Below are 7,363 nucleotides of genomic sequence, written 5' to 3' on the forward strand. Positions count from 1 at the left end.
ATCATGGAATATAGGAGAAAAACAGAACACCAGTGTAAGTGTAGGGAGAGGTTCAGCACAATATTGTACTTTAATTCAAATGTGCTCCAGCTGAAGCTTTGATAAATTCTTATAAAAGTCCCCTTCAAGATAGTGATCCTTTCCTTGTCAGCTAGCTCTCCAGAAGTGGGGTGTCAGTGGTAATGCAGTGGGCTAGCTATCACAGCACAGGAGAGTGACAGCTGCACAGAAGCCCTGGACTGGAGGGAGTGAGATATGAGTGTCTTGCAGTGACCTTGTGGCATTCAAATCTTCTGAGAAGCATCTTCTGACTTTGATCTTCTATCCAGTGTGGAGTTGGGGATAAAAAGACATTTTATTAGTCAAAACATATGTGATAAATAAAAAAAAATCTAAAGAATATTCTGCTTTATTTAGACTATTTTAGACTATTCAATTACATTTTTAACATTTAAAATAAATTAACGCATCTGTATTTTGTTTACTTCCTGTGTGGGTCTGACAATGATGCCAAATTCACACACCAGAGACAAACCCTAAACAAAGATGACTCTTTTCCACACTGGTCTCTGTCTCTCTCATAGTCTTTAAATATGTATTATTGCAAGATTCAAGATAAGAAATCATTACGATTAATTAATTGTTTTTTTTATTTTTTTATGGTAATACTGCAACAATTGCACCAAGTCAAATGCAGTCTAGACCACATTTTTCTTCTGAATCATCTTCCTGTAATTTGAATGTGGTTTTTGGTTACGGAAGTAGTGCCAGATGGCCAGTGCACACATGCGCATAATAGCATAATTTTTATATAGGCCGCAGAGCCTTCTCTGAAAAGTATGGTAAAAGCCTTGGAGAGTCTGCGAATGCTGTCGAGCCACATTTCAGTCAATTAACACTTAGCACTTGACGACGGCCGAAGGAAATTGAGCTTGACCAAATTCAGATCACGTACGAAATTCGAAGAGAATCACTGCAGACTAGATAAGCAGACTGGCTTCATTCATTAATAAATTCGATTTTGTGAAGTTTGTAGATATAGAAGGAAAGAACACTGATCGAATGCAGTGTGCTGTGCCAGTATAGCGTAACGCCCTGGCTCTGTCAGTGCCCAGCACTTGTGTGACTGGGTGTCTGATGGCCAGCCTCCCCTTGACCACCTTAATCTCTATCATGCTCCCCTGGGCATGTCAGCTCTAGCAGTCAACAGCAATCACACAACAGACACCACGTCTCTGGAAGACATGCGTCCTGCCTCGTGTGTGCAAGCATGGTTGACAGTCATTCAGAGTGAGGAGAGGCAGATGGACAAGTGAAGACCAAGCTGAGAAAATATGCCTAGCACACGCTCACAAGTACACCTGGTAACTTTTCGCACGTCACCCACACAACGTCCTGATTATGCCCCGCTTGCAGAGACCAGATGTCCATAATAAAGGACACATACCATGGCAGGCATGCCCTGTATCACTAGGGTCTCTTGTAGCTTATACTGTATGACTGTATGATTATTATCACAAGCAACGTATCATATGATTACGCTATGCTATGATGCATACTCCCCACCCACCACAGCAGTTGCCCGTTTTCATGTAAAATATTGCAGTACAGAGTCTTATTATCATGACTCTTGCTAATGGGGTGAACAATTTCTAGGAGCGCACAGTGCACATGAAAATGGGCTATAAAAAGTATGTAGGCTAAAGAGGCCTAGAGCAATATTCTTTCAAGGGGTCCCACAATTCCTAGCCCATTATATTTGACAGTCTGTAAGTGTATATATTAGTAGATGTTTGTCACTTTGGTGTCCCGCATCCTTTGTACTGCATGATTGGGTGATGAATGGCTGCATGATTCCACATGGCCATTTTGGGCTACACACGCCCGGGCTTATTTGGTCACCAGCAGTATAAAATGGGAAGCAGTACACACAGAACAGCTTGCATATTGCCCCCTTGTGGTCTCCAAAAGCTATTATTTCAAATGGAATGAATAGGACAAATTAAGTCAATTTAAAATGATCAATGTGCCAAAAATATTGCTAAAATGAATCAATAAAGTGATACAATAAAAGTAAAAGCCTTCTATATGGATATTCATTCTGGATAAACCACTAAATGGAAAATGATGTTTGTTATGCATCATTTGCATCAAATTGCAAGTTCACATATTAGCCTGTTTGCCCTATTCAACATGGCTTCATGCTCACAGAGAGTGGGGGGGGGGGGGGGGGTTCATTAACAGCTACTTTAATTGCTAATGGCCTCGGTTGGCGCTGGGCTCACTCTGGTATTAAGATAGCGGTCTGGCTGCCGGCTGTGAGGGGGCAGAGCTCCCAGTGAACTTCTCAGCACCGAGGAGCTGGTGTGTGGAAGAGGAGATGAGGGTTATTGTCCCATCCTTGATTAGGTTTAATGGCGCTGGTGTGACCTGATAAGGCAGCTCAAGCTGCGGAGGCAAACTGTACTAAGGCAGGGTGTGCAATTAGTGTGGGAAGGTACTGGCAAAACAGGGGAAAGATTAACTGATGGCAACATCTCATTATTTCGGGGGTCTTTCAGAACAAGCTAAATGCAAATTTCTTTGATGTTTTCTATTAATTGGAACCATTTTAAAGGTTTCTTTGAGGCCATACACTGATCAAAACACAATCCCACACAACAGTAACAGTCATTTTCTTTCTTCTTTTTTTTTGCAGAACATGGATAAGGGTATAAATAATACCGAGGATTGCTTTAGATTGTCTTTAGGTGAGCACTCCAGAGGCCAAGCACACAAACCTCTGCGTCATGTCCGATGTTCCACCTCAAAATGCGGAAATGCCCCTTCATGACATGATTACAACCGGGGCCATTCCTCGGTTTCTTTTAGAGATAGAACTTTTCACAGAATAAGGCCAGGCCATTTATAATGCACAAAAAAAGCACTGTAAGAATATTTGGAATTTTGGCAAAAAAAGCTCTACATTGCAAGTTAAATTGGGGCATCATGTTTACATGCATCTCTTTGTGCCACTTTGTGTAACAGATACACAGCCCCAATAAATTTACGATCCAAAACATGACTGGCTTCAGACAAAAAACATTTCCATTCTAGACACATTCTGTAAATAATTAAATCTCTCTGAATATTGCATGCTGCTCACAAGAAAAGGCGTGGTTCCCATTGTACAGTGGGAGAAATCAGGCAGCCTTCAAATGGCCAAAAGTAGGACAATCCTCTGCTGCACTCCAGTCATAAACGCAGAACCACAAGGGCATACTCCATCACACGCCAGACGATCTGCCACGTTAATAACCCATCTGCCAGTCCGTAAGGTGGGGACAATATTCTGAACAGATTTATTATGTCCTGCAGAATGGCGCTTATATGACAAATTGTGGACTACGTTGGGATGCAGAGTATGGTTGTGCTCCTGAAAATGATGAGGGATAACAAATCCAAGCCTTACTGGTCTCCTAGTGGGACACTTTATTTGGAATGTCCGTCCATCCCATATTTCCTATTATAGAGACAATAGATAATAGAAAGTTAACCTGAGACAAGATGCTCTGCCGCAACTGTTTTCTGGTCTAGTGTGGCGTTAATCTAAACCAGCAATCTGTGCACAACTGTTTCATTTATATAGCAAACAGAGTCTAGGACAATATTTAGATCTTAGTAGCGAACCAGAAGAAAAGTCTTCTTCTAAAGGCACAAATAACTTTTTTATTTTAAAGAGCGGCATGTTGGTGTGTGCTGGAGGACACCACAGGAAGCAGCCAGGCTGCGGCAGCGTGGATAGATCAGGCATCGCTCACAGGACTTAAGAGTGCAAATCAGTAGCTGGGAATGAAATGTCAACATGCCTCGGAAAAAAGGATCTCCTGAGGTGTGTGTGTGTGTGTGTGTCTGAGAGAAAGAGAGTTCACAAGAGCACTGCTATGTGAAGAATAAAATTTGAGTTCTTTTCCATGCTCCCATGTCTCTAGACATAACTGCACCAAATATTAAGCAAAGGTTATGTATTAGATGAACTGAGCATCATGTGTGATCAATTTGCATGTATGAGCACATATGCATGCTGGGTAGAGCATTCTGTGTGCAGGTTAGAGACGTTCTCTCCGCCTTGCCGGGACGTCTGTTGCTCCCCCCGGCGCTCTCTGTCACGCTGGTTCACTCAAGCCCGGCTTCTACTGTTTTCAAAAGTCACCATTCGTTCTGAATGATCATCAGAAGACTTGTACGGACATGTCACGGAAATGTGTTTTTGACACATCATCCTGACTGAAATTTCATGTTAGCCTTGTCTCGTGCCCCCCAATTACCTTGATCGTTATCATCTGTGATTTTTAGTACCCTTGCTATGTCACGTCCTTGTTCAGTCATCATTCGTACTTGATTTCATGTGTTCATGTTTCATGCCCGTGTGTGGGCCCCATTAAACCATGTGTTTGTGAGTTGTGCATTAGCCCCTTACTTTCTTCCCTTCACTTGTTCATGACAGTTTTGAATCAGCTGAAAAGACCATGAACCCTGCAGTACTGATCTGTGAGGTTATTCTGGCATACAGTTTCCATCACTTTTGTTTGATTTAACACAACCCAGCAGCTAACTCTTTATCCAAGCTAGAGCACACATTTTTCCACTTTAAAAATGAAACTGAAAAGGAACATTGGAGCCCGGGTGTGTCCTGCTAATTAAACCGAGCAATAAAAGCCACCTCATTTTCATTTCTTTTTTTCTGAATCTGTCAACAGTCAACCATGAATCAATCTATTTTCTGTCTTTTGAACCCTTTCAGGGTCAAGGAGCCCAGGGCACCTTGTAGTGAATCAGCACTGGACTGCACCACTCTGTCACCCTTGTATCTCTTAACATGGGCGATAAATGAATTGTGCTGCATCCAACATGAAATGGACAGTTGAGAAAAACATTTACTGCCTCAGTCTACTTAATTGATAGAGAAATCTGCCATATGCATGTCACTACTCAGCTCACCCACGCATGAGGCTGCACCCACAGAATGCGTTGATGTGCCTCAGGGCCAGCTGTGATTTCAGATGTTATCTGTTGTTTTTTCGGGGAGAAACACTGATTATGAATAATGACCTGTATGTAAAACTGTAAATCACAAATGGTTTACTCATGTCTTCTTGTACAGAAAACAAATTAGATCAATTCTTAAAAGTGAAGTGATTGTCACATGTGATACACAGCAGCACAGCACACGGTGCACACAGTGAAATTTGTCCTCTGCATTTAACCCATCACCCTGAGTGAGCAGTGGGCAGCCATGACAGGCACCTGGGGAGCAGTGTGTGGGGATGGTGCTTTGCTCAGTGGCACCTCAGTGGCACCTTGGCTGCTCGGGATTCGAACCGGCAACCTTCTGATTACGGGGCCGCTACCTTAACCGCTAGACCACCACTAGACCATCAGAATGTGGGCATCAGGTGAATGGATCTGTACATATGTCCATATGTCTTCAATTAATAGGCATCTCAAACCTAATGTTGAAAATCTGTTTTAGCAACACCCTAACTAGCCAGAGATAATGCATGAATTTGATGTTACATCTGATGCAATGATGCTACACTACATATAAACACACAAGGTAATACATGAGGTTTATATCAGCCAATAAAATAATTAAATAGTCAACACTTCATTTAGTCTGCTTAGGCTTGTCTGTATTTGGTGTGATAAAAATGGAAGCACCACAAGACAGAGCTACTTTAACAATAGAACTTCCAGCAGTTAAGGAAGCGGCCCCGTAGTCAGCAGGTTGCCGGTTCAAATCCCGATCCGCCAAGGTGCCACTGAGGTGCCACTGAGCAAAGCACCGTCCCCACACACTGCTCCCCGGGTGCCTGTCATGGCTGCCCACTGCTCACTCAGGGTGATGGGATAAATGCAGAGGACAAATTTCACTGTGTGCACCGTGTTCTGTGCTGCTGTGTATCACATGTGACAATCACTTCACTTTATTATTCATTTATTATCATTTGTAAATGGGTGGCCCATTGGAATGTGTCACTCCCCATCCCCCCATTACCCCCCATTAAAAGTCCCACACTCTGACTGACCTGCAAATATGAAAGACACAAAATATATGGAAACACAAGTCTGTTTTATTTATAAAAAAAAGTTGAGTGTTTCAAACTTTGCAGAGTTTGCAGACCCAGTGACCATTGTCCCTGTGAGTGAGTGAGTTTGTAACACTTTTCACTGGTAAACCTGCTGTGATTTCTGTTGCAGTTCTTTTGTATCCAGCACTGAGTTGTCCGGGCACAGCAGCAGCCTTCCGCTCTGTCTCCATTGCCTTTTGTTGCATAGACTGGCGATGGAGTTCCTTGGCTAGAAGACTCAGAAAGAATCTTCTTTTGCCTTCCCACTCTGTACATGCCTTGTACAGAACGTAGGAATTTGCCACCACCAGGTCCAGTGTGTTGTAAAATACAGCTACTGTATTTTACACCAGACACCACTCTCACCAGAAAATAAAAACTCGGTAAATCTAATGCTAAAGTACTTCACGCATGGCTGTGGTATGGTGGTAGTAGCCTAGTGGGTAACACACTCGCCAATGAACCAGAAGACCCGGGTTCAAACCCCACATACTACCATAGTGTCCCTGAGCAAGACACTTAACCCTAAGTTGTAACTACTGATTGTAAGTCACTCTGGATAAGGGTGTCTGATAAATGCCATAAATGTAAATGTAAATGGATGACTGTGGGCAGGGCTGTGAACTGATGACAAGCTAAATTTGGGAATAAAAGGGATAGTTTACTACATGCATTCACAATTTCCAAGAACTGTAAATAGTAACTTTGAATATAAGACATATAGACATTTATAAAGAATTTAGGCACACCCATACAGCAATGCCACTCCAGTGACACATATTTGGTTTTCCACCTTCTTAATCATGAAAGTGAACCTTTTTCCATGTAACACATTGGGAATATAAGGTTCGGACTATTGTGAGGGCAATACGCCATGGTTTTTCCCTTGCTAATCTAGAGGACACTTTATATATATGCCTTTTCACCCATAGACTACTTGTGCAGTGAAGAACTTGTCCATAGAATCCATGCCCTGCTTCTACAATACAAATAAGCAGAAAAAAAAATTGTACTGGCATTTAAACAGGCAGCAGATGTCTTCATACTGAATTAAACTTTGTCACCATGTCTGCACCGCTCTCCAGCCCTTTACAAGCTAATCCGATCCATGCAGCTTTTAGGAGCCTCACATTTTCCTGAGATAAAGGGAAGATTTTACTGTGCAGCAGTGGAGATTAAAATTAATCCCTATCCAAGGAATGTTGTGAATAGTTAAAGGCTCCCAAAGTGCAGCTAATTAAGACAAATCTCCA

This window comes from Denticeps clupeoides, chromosome 6, assembly GCF_900700375.1.
Source record: "Denticeps clupeoides chromosome 6, fDenClu1.1, whole genome shotgun sequence".
NCBI classification, from domain to species: domain Eukaryota; kingdom Metazoa; phylum Chordata; class Actinopteri; order Clupeiformes; family Denticipitidae; genus Denticeps; species Denticeps clupeoides.